We start from the raw sequence: 21,750 nt of genomic DNA, 5'->3' as shown, positions 1-21,750 counted from the left end.
ATTCTCAAGTCTGGTTGGTCGAAAATGGGGAGAAAGGCAGTACTTCAGTGCTGCCAGGCAGTTCTGCGCACCTCTGGTAACTTTGTATTCCCGCCTGTCACGCGGGTGACCCGGGTTCGATCCCCGGCAACAGCGCCAAAAATTGATCGGTTGGTCAATTAAACATCAACCTTCGCAATAGCACGAATCATTGTAAAATGGGGCTATTGGTCGGGTAAGTCGAACCACTGGGACTGCGTTAGTCTATGGCAACCTAAGTGTCTAGAATTGTTCTTAGAATGATAAGGTGTAATAAGGAGTTGTTGGTTGGTTTGTCACTAAGCTAGTAATTGAAGTGTGCATAAAACAAGAATGCTAGTAAATGAGAGTTAGAGATAAAAAAAGGGGAAACTAGGGAAGTGAATCCACCTACACCCTAAATACATGCTAAATCAAGACTAAATTGGGGATAAACACTATATAAGTAATGATCAAGAATTATGTAGCAACACATAGTTGCTTTATAACCAATAAAAAGTTCATGAGATTAAAACAAGAATGGTCTATCAAAAGACAACACATTTGGACTACCTGGACTAGGGTGTAGTATCAAATACATTAACTTAAGCAAAAGACCATCAAGCATTCAATCAAATGATGAAGCACATGAAGGTAATAATCAAGCATAGTCCATCAAAGGTGGTACCTAAGCAATGGAATATCAAGTTTCAAAATCAACATGCCTTGAAAACCATTTCATAACCTTGCTTCCACTCTCACCATGAAAACTCAAGCAACATGATTACTCTAAGACATCATCTAAAACAAGATAATCAACTTAAAGAAATCATCTATACATGTATCAACATTCATTACAACATATGAGGTGTTCTTGGTTATGAAAAGACCATAAAATATACATGGCAAATCCCCAAAATAGACTATCCTAGGACATGCTTACAAGGGAGGGACTTCATCACCTCCCTAGAGAAAGAGTTAGTTACCCATTGCTAAGCTAGAAGAAGGAAGAAGCTCTATCCAAGACTCCATTTTCGTGCACCTTCTGTAGCACTCAAGAACACCCTCTTCCTTGCTCTCTTCTCTCTCCTCTATCTTGCTAGAATATAGGATAACGCTTTTGTGTGGTCCTCCCGCTCTCTTATCAAGCTCAAGTCAAGGCTCTCTCTCCTCCAAGGAACACCTCCAAACACTTCATAAAGAAGGAAGATGGCATTGAGGAAACCAATGTGCTAGTGGCTGCAATTGACCCATTTCCGAGTGCAATCTGCCTGAATTTCGAGCACTCAAAGGGTGGTCTCGAGCACTCTAAATTATTGTAATGAGCAACATGCAATTCTTTCCCATCTCTGACCCACTGTGGAAGAATAACCATAAATTTGTACTCCAAACTCTGAATGATGATCTGTTTGAAGATTTGTAGAGCTGATTCAGTGCTTTAAAAATTTCATGTTTTGATGAAGACCCAATTCTCAAGTCTGGTTGGTCGAAAATGGGGAGAAAGGCAGTACTTCAGTGCTGCCAGGCAGTTCTGCTCACCTCTGGTAACAAGGCCATAACTCTCTGCTCCGAGCTCCAAATGATGAACCGTTTGAAGATTTAGATAGCTAATTCAGAGCTCTAAATCTTTCATGTTATGATGGAAGTCCACTTCTTGATTTTTCTAGGTCGAAAATGGTGACAAAAGTCAGGTTCTACTGCTGCTAGAATTTCAGAATTGGCACCCTTCTTGTTCAAAATTCCACAAGGCATCATTTTTGCTTCCTTTTTGCACTTTAACCTGAAAATGTACAAAAACATGCAAATGAAGTTAATCTACATAAAATAATCAATTAATGGACTTTGTTAATGTAATTTAGGGCGCTTGAATATACAGTATTCAGCGCTTATCACATCACAGAAGATCACATACCCCAAACCACGTTTAGGAATGATTAAAACTGGAGTCGATGTCAACCTGACCTTCAACTCCTAAAAGGCAAACTCACATGCCTTATTCCATACGAACTTGACCCCTTTACAGGTAAGTCGAGTCATAGGTGCCGTTGAACGAGAGAAATCCCGAACAAATCTCCGATAGTAGCAAGCTAGGCCAAGAAAACTCCGAACCTCAAACATTGTCTTTGGACGTTCCCAATCCATCACTGATTCAATCTTTGACAGATCCACTGCAACTTCGCCCCCTGACACAACATGTCCAAGGAACTCCACTTCTAGTATCCAAAATTCACATTTCTCGAACTTGGCATACAACTGATTATCCCTAAAGATTTGCAATACTGTCCTTAAATGATACTCATGTTCCTCTACCGAAGCTGAGTATACAAGAATGTCGTCGACGAAAACCACTACAAACTGATCAAGATGGTCACTGAATACACGGTTCATCAAGTCCATAAAAGCTGCTGGAGCATTGGTTAAACCAAATAGCATCACCAAAAACTCATAATGGCCATACTGTGTACAAAAAGTAGTTTTGGATATATCCTCATCCTTAACCCTCAATTGGTAGTAACCCGATCTCAGATCAATCTTTGAAAAACAAGTGGCTCCTTTCAACTGATCAAAAAAGTCATCAATCCTAGGCAAGAGATACCCGTTCTTGATCATACCATGATTCAGCTAGTGATAATCAATGTAAAGTCTCAAAGACCCATCCTTCTTCTTCTCAAAAAGAATCGGTGCTCCCCAGGGTGAAGTACTAGGACGAATAAAGCCCTTAGCTTTTAAATCATCCAATTAAGCTTTTAGCTCATCTAATTCTGCCGGTGCCATTCAGTACGGTGCCATAGAGATTGGCATAGTACTGGGAATGACGTCGATGGCAAAGACAACTTCCCGAAGTGGAGGAAGTTCGGTCAACTCCTCTGGAAAGACATCCAGAAACTCCACAACAACTATTGGATAAACGCGACTCAAATTGCTGTCCTCGTTGGCTAACAGGTTAGCCAAGTAAGACTTGTGGCGACTCCAATCATCAATACTGAAAATCATCGTCGAGTGGGAATCACTCCGATCTCCTACGAAGTGAAAACAATCTCCCATGGGAGTGCAAATAGACACTCGCCTACAGAAGCAATCGATCGTGGCATAAAAGAAAGACAACCAGTCTATCCCGAGAATAACGTCAAAGCCTGTCATTTCAAAAATGATGAAATCAAACTCTAAAGTCCGTCCAGCTATCTCAATAGCACAACCCCGATAAACATGGTCCAAAGACACTGGAACCCTAACTGGTGTGTCAACACAAAGGGAACTATCCCGCTGCGTGACCTCCAGACCCAAAGAATGTGCAAATGAAGCAGATATGAATGAATGTGATGCACCTGTGTCAACAAAAACTCTAGCTCAAGAACTGAAAACTATAAAGATACCTCGAACTGTAGAAGTCCTTACGGAGGTATCAACCTATGGCAATGTGTAAGCTCGTCCCTGAGCCCCAAACTGCTGAGAACTGCCCTGATGGCCCGACTGATATCTGGAAGCAGTAGGCGTAGAACCTCTACCCAGATATGAATTGATTGGTGCAACTGGCTGTGGTGCTTGAGGCACCTTAAAACTTGACTGTACAACTGTTGACTGTGCTAATGTAGCCTGTGAACCTGCGCCACTCTGTGCCCTACTTCGTGGATGAGGGCAATCCTTCCTCATATAACCAGGCTGCTTACAGTAGTTGCAAATCCCCTAAAACCCCTTCATCTAAGCTGTAGGCTTACTAGCCTATGATTGACTGGTCTGTGGCTGAAGTTGTGGGCAGCGAGGCTTGATATGCCCCGGCTACTAACAATGGTGACAAATCACTCCCCGGGCTGACCCCGAAGATACTGGAACAACAGATGTAGATCGAGCTTGCTGTGACTACCCCTGAGTTCATGAACTATCCCTGGCCTTAGCATTTTTCCACTGACTCCCGAAAAATGATGAAGTGTCACCTCGAGGTTGCATGTGTGAACCCCTGATCCTTAACTGATCCCGTTCCTCTGCCTCAGCTAGCATAGCCCTTTGGAGCACTTCTCTATAAGTCTTTAAATCAAGAATTGAGACCCGTGGCCTGATGTCAAGATGTAATCCATCCTAAAATTTCATTACCCTAGCCTTATCTATCGCCACCATGTCCTCGACATAACGAGATAGAGAAGTAAATCGTGTCTCATACTCATGCCACTCATAGTACCCTGATAAAGACATGTGAACTGTATCCTCATCTCTTGCCTCATAGCCCTAGGAAAGAAGCAGTTAAAGAACAATGTCCTGAACTCCTCCCAAGTCATCACCTCCACATCGTGGATATTAGTCATGGACCTCCACCAGATATTGGCATCTCCCATGAACATAGAGGCTGTCAAGGAGATCCTCAATCGGTCTGTAGGTACTATCATACTATCGAGCTTACGTACCATGAGATCAAACCATGCCTCTGAAGCAAGCGGATCCATACTCCCTGCAAACTGTTCGATCTTAACCCATTGTAACTTCATAAAGTAATCCAATGCCTCATTAGCAACTGGTGCCGATGCTGATACCGGTACTGGAATTTGCATCCCTGCAATATGCTGATGAAACATCTACTGAATGGACTCTACATTCCCAGAGCCACTCCCTGCGTAATCTGCTCCTTATAAGTTGGTGCTTGTGGTGGATTAGGACCTATGCCACAAACTGGAATCCTAGGCCTTCCCGGACCCCTCATAAACTTAGTGTCGTCACCTACTCCTCAGCGCCCTGACGTGAAGACTCTCCACACGTGACAACCATGATGCTAAACGTACACAAAGAAGGAGGTCAACAATAACACAAATTATTATGACCGAATGAAACTCACACTATGAAAGCATAAAACACGAAGCAAGACAAGGTATGCAACATACGGTTATGCTAAATCAGTAAAAGAAAACTCTTTAAACAACTAAGAACTTAAGACAATAAGCATACATGTCAAATAAGGATGCTTTTTAAACACATAAGCATATAAGCATAAAGACATGTCATAATACAAAGTGTGTTGCCAAAAACCATGTAAACATGTTACAATGCTAAAACATGTTATCAAAGGTATAGGAATAAATCAAAGTACACCAACAAAAACATGATATGCACCTAAAACCTATCGTCCTAAGGTTTTCGAACCTAGGAGCACTGATACCACTTGTAATGACCCGAGTTTTGTAAACCCGGTGCGTCAGTGATTACCAAAATATGACCCGTTATCGGGTCTAAAATACGGAACAAAAGGTGAAACAACAGTCTCTAAAGATACAATGCCTCTATAAGACACCCACGTGACTCTCAATGAGGTAACGGAACCCAAGGAAAATAAGTGCGGAAGTGACGTTTCAAAAACTGACAAAAGGGAACCTAGGGGCAAAATGGTCATTTCTAAGGTAAAAGTGGGTACTACCAAGCTCACCATTGGAAAGACAACAAAAAATTAATGAATTTAGACTCAAGAATCACTTGATTCGGAGTCCAGATGAAGAAGATATGGTTAATGGAAGAAACAGGGGTAAAAAGGTCAAAATAGTCAACCCTAAGTCATCTAACCGGTTACCAAGCCCTCCTAGCCGATTAGGAGGCCAAAAATGAAGACCACAACACTACTCATGCTCATCTAACCGGTTACAAGACCCCTTCTAACCGGTTAGGAAGCAAAAATAGAAGGTTCAGCAAAGAAAACTGGCAGCAGGGGTTTTTTTGGCAAAAAATGGGATTTTGAGGGCCAAGATGACATTTTCTGGAAAAACTCAAAGAAGAAATCGCCCTCAAAATCAAGTTTTGTACTTGAAAATGCAAGCAAAAATGAAAAAAACACATTTTAAAATACCCAAAATGCCCCTGGAATAGAATAGGGTAAAAACTCGATTAAATGCAACCTTAGGTTTTTGTTTCATCAAGAAGGGCATTGTTTGCCAAAGTGAGCATGCAAGTATATGTAATATGATAAAATAGATGTGCTACAATGGCCTAAGGCCTTATGGCATGTCATATGCAAAGTATGACCTTTCAATGCATTAAATCATATATCTTCCATAGGCAACAATGAAGTAAAAATTAGCATACATATCGCATATGTGTCTTTGGCCCTTGGCCTCATTACAAACACACTCTAAGAGTAACAAAAGGTGCACTTAAGTGCAAATTACATAGCTTAGACAATAAATACAAGCTTTGATACATTAAACCAAAATGGATCATGATATGCTAACAAGTGCATATTCAATATCACCAAAAATACTCCAAGAATTCTAGCAAGTCTAAGAGTGTTGTGTATCCCACAATAAAGCTTCTTTACCTGAAAAACACCCATTAACTTCGGGGTAAGTAAACAAGTTTACTCGTAGGGAATGATCATACATAAGTTTAACTTATTACAAGATTTGTAATTCAATAGAATTTAGTCCATGCTATTAAAATGACATTGGAACCTTTAACATAGCACAATAAGACACAATCTCACAAAGTTATCAACTTGGAAATTAAAGGGCAAAATCAACTAAAGTGGATACTTGGATATCGCCCGGACTAAAATCGTACTCTTGAGATCATTTTAGGGCTATTAATGTATTGACCCGGTCATTTTTATTCCTTTCATTTTCTCAGATTTTCACGGATATTTTTTTTCCGTTGATCTTTTCCTTTATGAGTTCGATTTCTTATCACTTAGTGTCATCTTGAGTGCTCGGGAATGGTTTCCGAGACTCTTTTCCTTGGTTTGACGACTTCCTTTAAGGATCAAGTCATTTTCACATTTTCACTTTTGTGACACTATTCACTATTCACTTTTCGTCTTTTTACCGTTTGTCACTTTGTTGGCATAACCTCACTTTTCGTGTTCGGATTTGATTCCGATTTTGCATGCATCCATGATATTTAAATTCCATGCTATGTGTATTTTTATTTTTGTAGAAAAGCATGCTAGTTTTGTACTTTCTTCCTCAGGGGTGTGGATGCACACTTCTTTGGAATTTTTCTTTCTTTTGGGGTCATTTGTGTAATTACTGTAAAGTAATTATTTTTCGTTTTAGGGACCATTTTACAATTTAATTTGGAAGATATTTTCAAAGAGGACCTTTTTGCAACTTCTGGAAAGTGTGACAAGTGTCACACTCTCATTGGTCCACTTGTTGACAATTGTGTGGAAGCACTTTGAGGCCTTGGATGAGGATATGTGGAGGGTGGAGATTTAACCACTTGTTGACCTAGGATAGGTGCACTTGTTGGCTTAGATGGTTGACAAGTTTAGGCTTGGGATTAAGCCTACAATGGATGCTTGGATGATTGACAAGTGTATGCTCCAAATTAAGTCTTGTAATTACTTTTTGTGCCACTTTAGGATTATGGTTTTAAAGAAGGGTTTTTGTGTAATTGACCATAGATGTGTGTGTTGACCATGGTGTAGGATCACCTAGTGAGTGGAGGGTTTCTAATTCCTCCACTGACACTTCTTCACATTATGTCTTTAGCTTCCTCACCACAAACCCTAGCCTCCTGCATGGAGCTTAAAGCCTTAAGCTTTGACCTTGATTTGTGGGAGCCTTCCATTGATTTCCAAGCTTAACCTTGGGAATACTTTTTGTTCCCCTCATCATTCTCTTCATAACCCTTGAATGGTTTGCCATCTTGTGTTGATTTGCCTTGGATTCTAGAGAGACACTTCTCTAGTGAGGTAGAGGGTGTTATAATTTATTTTCCAAGTTGTTTTACTTGTTCTTGTATGAAATATAAGTTGTATGCATGACTTTTGTTAAATTGAGAAATTAGAGATTTATCATAGCTTGCATATAACTCATTTTAGACTTGGTAAATGGCATGGCCATGAGTTGATCTTTGTTATATATTAAATTGGGAAGATTTAAATGACTTTTCAAATCTAGAGATTTAATGAATTTAATTTGATTTAAATTCTACTTATTTGTGTTTTGCTTGTATTCCATTTTAGACTTGATATATGGTATGACTATTACTTAGTGTTTGCTGTATATTAATTTGGGGTCATTTGAATAACTTTTGAAATCTAGAGATTTAATTGATTTAAATTAATTAAATTCTAGATGATGGTAACTTGCTCATTTTGCACTTTTGATTTGATATATGTAATGACTATGATATGTTGCTTAACATATATTAATTTGAGGTTATTTGAAATTGATTTGAAATCTAGAGAATTTAATCATCTTGTTTAATTAAATTCTATCTAGTGGCTCCATGGATCTATTTGTGTTTTAGAAGTTATTTTTATATTCAAATCATGGACTTGGACTTGTTGTGTATTCACTTAGTTGTGTTTTGAGCATTGGATAACATTGTTGTTATATTTATATTCATGAGAACATGTTTTCTTTATGGAATATATTGTCGTCTTGTGTAATGAATTGCACACTTCGTAATTGACATTATATACACCATTTTAGAATTTAAACTCTAGGGTATGGATTGTGTGGTTTCAACCTACTTGTGCATGGAAGGTGATTTCGTACATTATATAACTTATGTATAAGTTGTGAACTTATTTGGTTTATTTTGGAGTCTTGGGACATTGTTACAAGTGATATGGCTAGAGTTTGACTTTAGTGCGGGAGGTATGAGTTCTCCCCAATTGAGATAGTGCGCACAAGGGTGGTCTTCCCAGTGGGTTAATGCCCAGAATAACCATTTTAATCTTGGTTTAGTCCGAGACGTGATGTCCAAGTTTTCCACTATTTGATTTTGCATTCAATTCCAAGTTGACAATTATGTTTAATTGTGACTTGTGGTTTTGGTTATTGGCGATTTTGATGTTGTTAAGTACATCTATGCTTTATGATTTTAATGAATCATTGTAAATTTTGATGTTGTTAAGTACATCTATACTTTATGATTTTAATGAATCATTATAAATTTTGATGTTGTTAAGTACATTTATGTCATATTGTTCAAATGCGACTTTGGAATGATCCTATAGATTCATTTAGAACATATACGTTAGGTGGCATAACCCACTTTTGTCATTTTCGTATTTTATATTTCAAGTTGATAACCTTGAGAGTCTATATCTTGTTACTATGTATAGCATGTTCTTATATTGTTTGGCATTGCATGAAGGGTTTGAATTATGCTAGAAATGAACTAAGGAAGCTTAGGATGCTCCCCGAGTCTCACATTTGACATAGACGTTAGGTGGCATGATCCTTTTGAACTGTTTCATGTTAGTCTAAAAATCTCTAAAGAAATCGAGTCTATGCATGCTCATTCTCTACGAGTAAACTTGTTTACTCACCCCGAAGTTACTGGGGGGCTGTTTCAGGTACAAAGACTTGGTGCGTGATGTTCATCATTGCTTGGATGATAGTTGATTTGAAGGCTTTAATTTTTGTAAAGGTTGGCTTGAAATGCCACTTGTAGCCTCAATTGTCAAAATGTGTATATTTGATTCCATATATGTAGTGTGTACATGAGTACACTCTTTACAATGTATTTGACATGTATGAGATGCGGCCGAAGGCCAATGACATGTATTTTGTTTCCTATGTAATTTATGACTTTATGAAATATTATGAAATTATTGAAAATTGTTAAGTTATTGTCTCCCTATGATTGCATCGGGTGTGGGAATTCCATTTTGATTCTTCTGTAGGATCTCATTAGTCATGTATGAGGTGTGGCCAAGGGCCAAATGGTCATTTGATGTCATTCGTAAATTTTGGATTTCAAAATTTCCATTTCAAGTTCATTTTCGCCATTTTGGCCGTTGGGGGGTCGAATTTTGACTCGACCATTTTCGGAAGCCGCGGACCATTCCCACACGCTCAAAATCACTATTTACGTCTGCGTGCATGATTGTTTCGGTGAAAAACCCTTGCGTTTGTGTTTTGAGTCTCCTATGGACTCATTTCACCTTTTTATTGAATATTCTAGCTTAAGGGCATTTTGGAAATTTCTTTCAGGAAATAAATTCTGTTCTTAATTTCATCACATAGAAAATGTTATTTTAGGGGGAGTTTCTTCACGACATTTTTCCGAAAAATGTCATCTTGACCTCAAAAACCGCATTGCAAACTCAATTTTCTGCTAAAAACACTGTTTCTGCTTCTTAGGGTTGTTTCTACCCATTTGGGCGGGCGCCTATGGTTTCTGGGCGGGCCCCCACCAAGCTTCAGGGCTGCCCCACACCTTTTCTCATGGTTCTGCCCATTTGGGAGGGCGCCCGCGGGTTTTGGGCAGGCGTCCGCATTGCTTCTGGGCTGCACTGCACCTCCAACTTTGGATCGTCATATCTCACTCATTTCAACTCCAAATTGGTCCGTTCTTGAGTCTAAACTGACCGCGTCAAAATAAGCTTTCCAATGGTACTAATTTTAGCTTTAGATTATTCTTGTACCTTAAGATATTCAAGTTTTGGTAAAGTAGTGTCAGGATTTAGTTCAAACCGGGATGGGGTTTCTCTTCCTTCGACTTCAAGACTTCATATCTTTGCCGTCTGAACTCCGAATCATGCAATTCTTAAGTCCATATTTGTTAATTTTTCATTGTCATTCCAATGGTGTGCACAGTGGCACCCATTTCTGTGTGGAATGACTATTTTGCCCCTAGGTTCATTCTTATCCGTTATTGAAACGTCGCTCCCGCATTTATTTTCTTTGGGTTCCGTGACCTAATGGAAGGTCATATTAGGGTCTTAAAGGTGTGTTATGCCTTCGAAGACCATCGTCTTGTTTCTTGCTTCTGCATTTTTGGATTCGTTTTGGGTCATCACAGGACACACTGGGTTGTTAAAATCCAGGGGTCGTCACAGGTGGTATCAGAGCTCCTAGGTTTGAATACCTTGGACGACGGATTTTGGGTGCATATCATGCTTATGTTGCCATGCTCTATGTGCTTATATGCTTCATGATAACATATTTTGGTTTGATAACATGTTTATGTGCTTATGTGGTATATGTAGTATGCCGTTTGTTTAAGCATGATTTTATTCTAATGTAAAGAGCATGACATGTGATGTGTGCTAGATTAGAATTGTATATGCATAACTGTGTTACATATTCGGCATGACACAGGATTGGTCATTGAGGCACGAGTTGAGGTTAATGGTGATTAAAATCACAGTCTCGTGGTAGTATAGGTTGCTGTCGACCAGGTATTGGCTTTAAGGTAAGTGGTGAGATACCTTTTGTTTAGGCTGTCGTAAGGTGAGTCATTTGGCATTGTCGTAGTGCTGGATTTGTGGGTTTTGGGCCATGATGAGGTTATGGACCTCTTAGGATCCTTGGTTGATCAAGATGATTCCTCTGGAATTGCAATTTTCGTGGGCGGGTACGTTTATGGGTGGGTGCATGGCACTGTCATGCTACCGTACTGGCTAGCTACAAGTGTAGTTCGGATGAAATCAATATTGGTTTTGTTGTGATAGGCGTTGTCCTTTTGAACGATGATGATGATGTTTATTTTGAGGGTCAATCGTAGTGATTGATTTGGTTGTTGTTAGTATGGCTATAGTTGCCCTTTTCTTTGAGGAGTCCTTGCGTGATGACGTTTTTGGGATCAAGTTGATTGATTGATGTTTGGGTAGAGAGAACATTGTACTGTTAGTGTCACCTCTAGATTCGGAGTTGGATTGTTGGAGTCTTACTATTGTGGTAAGGGCTCACGTTTGTTTTGAGACATGTTATTGTCGCATTGGTTTTTGGAGTCAGTTTATGGATAAGACTGGTCTTTCCTTTTACCTAGACACTCTAGGACACGATGTCCATAGGGTTCATTGTTGCATCATTTTGTCTTTTGTAGTTTCGTTTACTACCATGTTAGTAGTATGATTTATGATATTGTGATGCATAAGTAGGTGGAAGTGTATCCATATTTGTTTCCTTGTTGTGTGGCATTAGCATGACTTCTTTATATGCTTTGAGATGCCATGTTGTTACTATGTTTTAGTGATATGATATTGTGCTTACGTGGAGACGTGCTGCATGTACCCTTGATTTGTATCTATGTAAGTAGATTTATTTATTTGGTAGTTGCATTCCTTGTCATATGCATGACTTCCATATTTGGTTCTCCCTTTTGTTCCCTTTTCGTGTTTGTCGTGTTGATATTTGTGGGAGAATAGGGTTTCTTCTTTTTCTTAGTTCGAGTAAGGGACTTCACAAGGAGTGAGTCCATTCTCTTCATCGCCTTGTGCACTGTTTTGGGGTAGGTTGGTCCGTGAGAATCACCATTGTTGTCTTGGGTCCTTGGTGAGGATTTGGTTGATTTTGGTCGACTTACTTCCATGTAGGGGGTGAAGTCTTTGACCTTGTTGTCTTTCATTTCAGAGACTGAGTCATGGTGTTGTCCTTCTTAGGACTGGTGGTTCCCTTTCTTTTGTGTCTTCCCTTGGGGAGTTTTGCCATGGTTGTTAACGGGTTATGGTGCTCAGTGTGAGTGGATTGGTGTGAGATCATTTTACGGGGACTTGTGTCCATTTGATTGAGGATTTGGTTGACTCGTTGTGTGAGTTTGACGCTGTTTAGGAATGTCTTTTGGAGACTTATTCTAGTTTTGGAGACCTTGATGTGGTTAACTCTTAGGAGAAGTTTTGAAGGATCGCTGTTGGATATAGCTTGTTTGTGGAGTCGTCTCATCCTAGTTGTGACTAAGTATAGTTTTGAGGAATCGTAGTTCCAGTGGTTGTTTATGGATCGATGGAAAATTGAGGAATTTTGATTTAGGTTAGTGTTGCCAAGCACGGTTTTGAGAGATTCATTTTGTGACCTTGGTTGTCAAGATTTTGATATGTGTGCCATTTAGTGGACTTGTATTTCGAGGATTTAGTTATCCATGATAGGGATGTGGATCCGATTTTTAATTTCGGTGTAGTCTTGTAGTTGATCTGTTTCAGGGAGATATGTAGGACTTTCGATGAAATGTCTTGTAATGAGCTTCATTTTGGTTTCTGGAGGTTTTGACTTGTTTTTCAGGCTTGAGACTCTTGCTTGATGTTGTTATGGAAGTATTTTGAAACATTGGAGTTGTCAGTTTTGTTGCATTGAAGATTTAAGGCCTTAAGCGTAGCGGTACCTATGGCTTTGTTGTTAGAGTTTGGGATTGACCAGAATGGTCTGGCTGGACGTCTTTGGACCATATTTCAACTCTCACAAAATGTTTGGCCTCCGTGGTGCTTTTGGTAATGATCATTTTTGACATTGATGTCATTTATATCAAGAGGTTTCATGGGTAGACCTAGTGGGGGGCAGGTTATGAACTAGTGCCTTATACCGTCATGCTACCGTACAATGTTGTGTGTTGTAGGCGAGTGCTAATTGCCGTCGATGCTACCTTACTGACGAGTAAGTGTAGGTGGGTGCTAGGTACTATCATTGCTACCATACATTTGAGTACATCGTGAGCAGGTTCTGGTTGCTCTTCGTACTGCCACGTCGTCTTTGTTCAGTACCCTGATTTGATGTGTGGTTATTTTGGAGTTCTTTTGGTGGTTGCTTTTGGATCCTATGATGGTTCGTCAGGAGGGATGCTTTTGATTGTTGTCTTCCGTTCCCTTGTCTAACCTTAGGTTCTGTGTGTGAGTTCTGATTTGTGGTGTGGCCGAGTGGTCACTTTCCCTTTTGAAAGGTTGTCCTGTCGTGAGCATGTGAGTGCGAATGATATTGGTTTGTACCTTGTCTTCCACTGTTAGGATTGCTTTTGTAGCATGTTGTGAGGGATACTCCGAGATGTACTCTGTAGCTATCCTGGTTTTGCCGTTTATTTTGTTGGGGCAGGATTTCAGGGACGAAATCCCTTTAAGGTGAGAAGGTTGTAATGACCCGGTCATTTTCATTCCTTTCATTTTCTCAGATTTTCACGAATATTTTTTTTTCGTTGATCTTTTCCTTTCTGAGTTCGATTTCTTGTCACTTAGTGTCATCTTGAGTGCTCGGGAATGGTTTCCGAGACTCTTTTCCTTGGTTTGACAACTTCCTTTGAGGATCGAGCCATTTTCACATTTTCACTTTTGTGACACTATTCACTTTTCGTCTTTTTCCCGTTTGTCACTTTGTTGGCATAACCTCACTTTTTGTGTTCGGATTTGATTCCGGTTTTGCATGCATCCACGATATTTAAATTCCATGCTATGCGTATTTTTACTTTTGTAGAAAAGCATGCTAGTTGTGTACTTTCTTCCTTAGGGGTGTGGATGCACACTTCTTTGGAATTTTTCTTTCTTTTGGGGTCGTTTGTGTAATTACTGTAAAGTAATTATTTTTCATCTTGGGGACCATTTTGTAATTTAATTTGGAAGATATTTTCAAAGAGGACCTTTTTGCAATTTCTGGAAAGTGTGACAAGTGTCACACTCTCATTAGTCCACTTGTTGACAATTGTGTGGAAGCACTTTGAGGCCTTGGATGAGGACATGTGGAGGGTGGAGATTTAACCACTTCTTGACCTAGGATAGGTGCACTTATTGGCTTAGATGGTTGACAAGTGCAGGCTTGGGATTAAGCCTACAATGGATGCTTGGATGAGTCACAAGTGTATGCTCCAAATTAAGTCTTGTAATTACTTTTTGGGCCACTTTAGGATTATGGTTTTAAAGAAGGGTTTTTGTGCAATTGACCATAGATGTGTGTGTTGACCATGGTGTAGGATCACCTAGTGAGTGGAGGGTTTCTAATTCCTCCACTCACACTTTTTCACATTATGTCATTAGCTTCGTCACCACAAACCCTAGCCTCCATGGATGGAGCTTAAAGCCTTAAGCTTTGAATATCACTACAAGAACAATTAAATCACTTGGAAAATAAATTATAACAGCCCTTACCTCAATAGAGAATTGAATCTCTATAATCCAAGGCAACCGAGCTTAAAAATAGAAAACCAAACAAGGGTTTTGTAGAGGAGAGTGAGAGGAAATTAAAGTATTCCAAGCTTCAGAGTCTTAGGTGAGTGGAAGGGCACCAAAATGAAGTCTAAAGCTTTAAACCAAGCTTAGTCTTCAATGGTGGCTAGGTTAGGGTTCTTGAGAGGAAAGAGATGAATGAATTAAATGTGAAAACCTTAAGTTAAAATGGTGGGATTCTCCACTCATTAGGTGCTCTTGCACTACCCCTCACACACACATACTTGCAAGACTAAAGGTGAGTCCTACACTTGTCATGAATCTAAGTAAGCTTCGAAGATTAAATATCAAGCATACACTTGTTACAAATCCAAAGTTCCTTCCCAGGCTTAATCCTAAGCCTACACTTATCAACCATCAAAGCCAACAAGCGGTCCAATCTTAGGCCAACAAATGGGTGGACCTCCACCCTCTATGTAATGACCCGGTCAATTTTCTTCCTTTTCTTTTTCTCAGATTTTAACGGATATTTTTTTTCCGTTGTCTTTTCCTTTTTGGGTTCGGTTTTTCATCACTTGATGTCATCTCGAGTGCTCTGGAATGATTTCCGAGACTCTTTTCCTTGGATTGACAACTTCCTTTGGGGATTGTGTCATTTCCATATTTTATTTTTCCGAACACTATTCACATTTTGTCTTTTTCTCATTTATCCTTTTTCCTTGCACAACCTCACTTTTTGTGCTCGGATTTGATTCCGGTTTTGCATGCATTCATGATATTTGACTTCCATGATAGTGGTATTTTTACTTTTCTAGAAAAGCATGTTGATTGCTTACTTCTTTCATAAAGGGGCATTAATGCATACTTTAGTATAATTATACTTAACTTGTAGGGTTTTAGTGTAATTAAATAAAGTAATTATTTTTCATCTTGGGGACCATTTTGTAATTAAAATTGGAAAATATTTTCAAAAAGGACCTTTATGCAATTTTTGAAAAGTTTGACAAGTGTCACACTCTCACTGGTCCACTTGTTGACATTTGTGTGAAAGCACTTTAATGCATTGGATGATGACATTTGGAGGGTGATGATTCACCCACTTGTTGGCCTAGTATTGGTGCACTTGTTGGCTTGGATGTTTGACAAGTGTAGGTGTGGGATTAAGCCTAGGAATGAGCCATGGATTGGTGACAAGTGTAGGTTCACAATTTAGTCTTGCAAATATTTTTGGGCCACTTTGGGATTATGGTTTTAAAGGAGGGTTTTTGTGCAATTGACCATAGATGTGTGTGTTGACCGTGGTGTAAGAGCACATAGTGAGTGGAGGATTTCTATTTCCTCTACTCACACTTAACCACATTATTTCATTCTCTTCCTTACAAGAAAACCCTAGTCTTCATGGATGGAGCTTGAAACCATAGGCACTGACCTTGATCTTTGAGGCCCTTCCTCTTACTTTAAACCATAAAGCTTGGAAAACTTTTTGTTCCTCTCATCCTCCTCTTCAAAACCCTTGAAGGATCTAGCCTAACTCCTAGTTTTGCTTTGGTATCTAGAGATTCAATTCTCTAGTGAGGTATTAATCTATTATTTTGAAGTATTTTTATGTCATTATTGAGTGTTTTACACGCATAGAAGAGAAGGACAAGTATTTTGCCCTTAAAATGTTTTAACTTGAAATTAATCTTGTTAAATTAAATATAGAATATGAAAATATACTCAATGATCTTTCATTTAGTTTTGGTTTCATGTAATTTGGATTTAAAATAAATTAGTTATGAATTTTTGAAGTTGCAAGCTAGTTGCTGGAAATTTGAAGGTTTTCCTTTTCGGTCTGTAAATGAATTTTTATATGGAGCTGTGGTACTTCAATTGTCTTGAAATTTTTACTGGAACTCAAAAAATTTTCACGATTTTAGAGCATTTCTAAAGTTTTTTAAAAATCCGAAACTATCTATTGTCCATGTTTTTATTGTAGCTGGAAAACATATTTTTAGATGATTTATTTCACTAACCTTTTGGCATTGGATCATGGCTTAAATTTCTAGTTTTAAACTCTCATATGTTTACTTCCAAAATAAATTAGGTTTTCCCAATTTGGATGTCAAATGAATTTTTCATGAATTTTCAAAGTTGGAAGCTACAGGCTGAAAATGTGTTTTCTGGGCAGAATTTGTTTCAAAGTTGTGGGTCAAAACTATTTCAATTGGGAAAATATTTTGTTAAACTAAATTGATATTATCAAATTACAGTGTTTAAGCATTCATTGGGCTATGGATTCATTCAATTTGGGTTAGAATTGAATTTTTTTATGAATTTTACAAGTTGAAGGTAGCAAGCTGAAAAATCTGTTTTGCGGACCGAAAATTTGGGGCGATTTCATTTCGGTGGTAATTGGGATTTTCATTTCAATTGAGGTAGGGAATGTTTTAGGATTATCTGTGTGTTGTATTATGTGTTTGCCATGATTATACAACATATATGTATGCCTTGTATCAAATCTAGAAAGTTAGTAATTTTTATTTCTTTGTATAAGATTCAAAATTGATGATGATGTATAACTTTGATTTGAATTGTAACATCCTAGGAAATTATGCTTAGATATGTTAGTTAACATATATTAAATTTGGATCATTTGATTAAGAATTACAACTTTTATTTAATATTTATCTTTGGTGAAAGTTTAATTCACATGGTTGTATGAAGCATTAAATCAAGTTGTAATGTGGTATTTAAATAGGCCTTGGCATGTTCTCTAACAGAGATTAAATTGAGGGCATTTGGAATTGTTTAAAAATCTTGAGGAAATTAATTAATTAGCATGATTAATTTTGTTTTAAGTGTTTTAATCACTTAACTTGTCATTTGATGTTATATATATGATGACCATGACATGTCTTTCAATACGTATTAAATTGAGGTTATTTGGATTAACTTGAAATTCGGAGAATTTAACTATTTATGTTTAATTAAATTCTACTTTATTACTTCATGGATTTAATTGCATTTTAGAAGTTGTTTCTATATTTAAATCATGGATTTGGATTTGATGTATGTTCACTTGATTACTTTTGAGTATTGGATAACATAGTTGTTACTTTTATATTCATGAGAATATGTTTTTCCTTATTGAATATATTGTTGCTATGTGTAAGGAATTGCACACTTTGTATTTGCCATCTTACATGCCATAGTAGTTGTGAATTTTGAGCATGTATTGTATAAGTTTCCAAAATTTGGATTGTGCTTGGTAAATAGTTGATATCTTGTATATACATATTGATATATATATGTTGTTGCACAATTTGTTGATTTTGGAAACTTGGGGATGTCGTTGTTTGGCTACGGCTAGGACTTGGTTCTAGTACGGGGGATTGTCCCTCTATATAGTCTAGTGCGCATATAGGGAGGTTACCCATGGGCTAGTAACCCTAAAGTAACTATGTTGTCGGTCTGATCCGGCGTGACGTCCGAGTATCCACTTTGTTTGATTCCGTATTTCATTTCATGTTGATAACTAGATGATATCGTAACTTGTTGTTCCTTATTTGATTTCCTATTTTGAGCTTAAGATGTAGCTTTGTGAAACCATGCTTCATGCGTTGTATTGGAAGTTCCATTGTTGGTTAAATTGCATCGATATCATAATTTGTGTTTTGATGTTCAAATGTAGTTTAGGAATGACCTTATAGATTCATTTTGAATATAGACGTTAGGTGGCATAACCCACACTTGTTGTTTTCGTATTTTGGATTTCAAGTTGAAGACTTTGAGAATCTATATCTTGTTGCCTTGTATAACATGTCTCATGTTGTTTGAATTGCATGAACAATGTGATTATGATATAAATGATCTAGGTAGCTTAGGATGCTCCCTAGGTCTCATCTTGAAATAGACGTTAGGTGGCATGAACCCCTTTAACATGTTTCACCATAAGGTGATAAAATTGTAAAATGCTAGGTCGATGCATGCTCATCTCCTACGAGTAGCTTTATGTTACTCACCCCTATGATACTAGGGCATATTTCAGGTACAGGACTCAGGATTTGAAGATTCCATTGCTCCTTGGATGGCTTACAGTTTCTAAGTTTCTATTTTATACAAGTGTTAACATAAGATGCCTCTTTGCAGCCCTATTTGTTTAAACTTGTATTCGTTGATTCGTATTTGTAAAGTGTACATAAGTGCACTCTTTTCAATGTATTTAACATGTATGAGATGAGGCCGGAGGCCAATGACATGTATCTCGTTTTCTATGCACTTTTGTTTTCAAAGTTTATTATGAAAATATTGGAAAATGTTAAGTCATTGCTTTATAACTTTCGCATCGGGTGTTGGAATTTCGTATCTTTTCTGCCCGGACTCAGAATCAGACGATTCTTGAGTCTAATTTTGTTCATTTTTCATTGTCCTTCCAATGGTGTGCACGGTGGCACCCTTTTTCAGTGAGAAATGACCATTTTGCCCTTAGTTCATCTCTTTTCGGGTTAGGCATTCTTGCTTTATTTGCTTGGCTCATTTGAGTTCCGTGGCTTCATGGAAAGTCATTTTGGGGCCTTAGGGATGACGTACATCTCTTGAGGTCATTTGGCTTCTTTCGCTTCCGTATTTCGGGTCCGTTATCGGGTCAACTTCTGGTTCATCACTAACGCACCGGGTTGAGAAATCTGGGTTGTTACAGGTTGTATCAGAGCTCCTAGGTTTGAATACCTTGGACGACGGGTTTTGGGTGCACATCATACTTATGTTGCCATGCTCTTTGTGTTTATTTGCTTCATGATAACATGTTTTGGTTTGATAACATGTTTATGTGCTTACATGCTACATGTAGTATGTCGTTTGTTTAACATGATTTAATTATTATGTAAAGAGCATGACATATGATGTATTCTATGCATAACTGTGTTGCATATTTGGCATGACACGAGATTGGTCATTGAGGCTCGAGTTGAGGTTGATGGTGATTGTAGTCACAGTTTCATGGTAGTGTAGGTTGTTGTCGACCTAACATTGGTTTTGAGGTAGGTGGTGAGTCACCTTTTGTTTAGGCTCTCATGAGGTGAGTCATTTAGCATTGCCGTAGTGCTAGATTTGTTGGTTTTGGGCAATGTTGGGGTTATGGACCTCTTAGGATCCTTGGTTGATCGGGATGATTCCTTTGGGATTGCAATTTTCGTGGGCGGGTACGTTTGTGGGCGGGTGCATGGCACTGTCATGCTACCGTACTGGCTAGCTACAAGTGTAGTTCAAATGGAATTAGGGTTGGTTTTCATTTTGATAGGCGTTGTTTTTTTGATCGATGATGATGATGGTTGTTTTGGAGATCATTCATGGTGATTGATTTGGTTGTTGTTGGCGTTGGGAAACGTGCTAGTTTTAAAAAACTTTTCGAGGGATTTAAATTTATAGATCTTGATTCATCACATAGAGACAAGTTTTATACAAAAATAAAACATGATGTATCATTCAATTAAAAGATTGAATACTTACATCAAGGTTTGAGTAAACCTTAGATCTCTCCTCTAAAGTGAATGTTCTCACTTATTGTAGATCCCTTTTGCTCGACACCTTTTCCATGGATCTCTATCTTCTTGGTAATTGTTTTGCCTTTAGGAATCACTCATAAGCCTCCATGAATGACCTTGGAAAACTAGGCTTGTGGGAGCCTCCATTAGATGAGAACACTAACCCTAATTTTCTAGAGAGAGAAAATATATTCCTTTTTCCTTCTCATAAAAATCACCCCCTAAAATATACATGACCATGTATATTTATAGGCAACATAACTACCCAAAGTGTCGGTCTAAGGATCCCGAAGAATCCGCCGAACAAATCAAAGTTATTATTAATTAATAAAAGAGTCTATAATTTTCTCATGCTTAAGAGTCAAATGCTATGACGGTGATAGGGAGCAATTGCATACGACGGCTCTCGTAATATATCTCAACCTAACGCGGATCCAGTTCAAGTCTTAATTAATTATGAGTCCATCCATAATTACTGACTATGAACAATTTATGATTACTATTTATATATCATGCATTGATTGCCATCACATACATATATATAAATATCTCTTGTAATCAAATGGACACTATCAATTCTATAATGAATCGAAATATAATACATTGAATTCACCAATTGTATAAAACATAAATATTTCAGAAACGTCAGGAACATATGTCACTTAATCCAAACAAGAATTTGCTATGCTAGGGCATATAAATCCCAATAGCTCCCACTTGCCCTTATAGCCAATTCAAATTGCACCTAACTCCAATGTTATCCAGATGATGATCAAAATTATTGATCAATGACACTTTTGATAATGGATCAACAAAGTTGTGTTCCAATGCAATGTTCTAGCTACAAGTACATTTTCTTGCTGGACAATATCATGTAGAACATGATACTTCCTATCAGTGTATTTTATTCATCTATGGAACCTTGGGTCATTGGTTTGGACTACTTCTGCACTATTGTCACAATATAGCTCGATAGGCAGACTAGTATGCTCCACAACCTCTAAATCAGTGAGATCAAACCAATAGGCTTATTTTGCCGCCTTTAAGGCTGCAATATATTCCACCTGCAGGTTTGAGTTAACAGTTAAAATCTGCTTGACAATCTACCAACTGATTTCCCTTCCATTAAGTGAACATACACTAAGTCATGAACCTCATAGTATCTACTTCTGATTGAAAATCAGAACTAGCATACCTGACTAGGACCATATCATCACATCCATAAATGAGTATGATATCATTGATTCTCCTTAGGTACTTAATGATATTTTTCACAACAGACCAGTTGTCAAGTCCAGTATTGGACTGATCTTTACTGACTATACCTACTATGTAGCAGATGTCCTGTTTGGTATAGACCATGGCATATATGAGACTCTTATATGCCGAAGCATATTGTTCCAGTCTCATTTGCTCAATCTCCTTTGATAGTCTTGA

Source organism: Cornus florida, unplaced genomic scaffold, assembly GCF_030987335.1.
Source record: "Cornus florida cultivar Cherokee Brave unplaced genomic scaffold, ASM3098733v1 CherokeeBrave_3.0.0_Hap2_Chr06, whole genome shotgun sequence".
NCBI lineage: Eukaryota > Viridiplantae > Streptophyta > Magnoliopsida > Cornales > Cornaceae > Cornus > Cornus florida.
Note: the sequence above shows the minus strand (reverse complement) of the source record.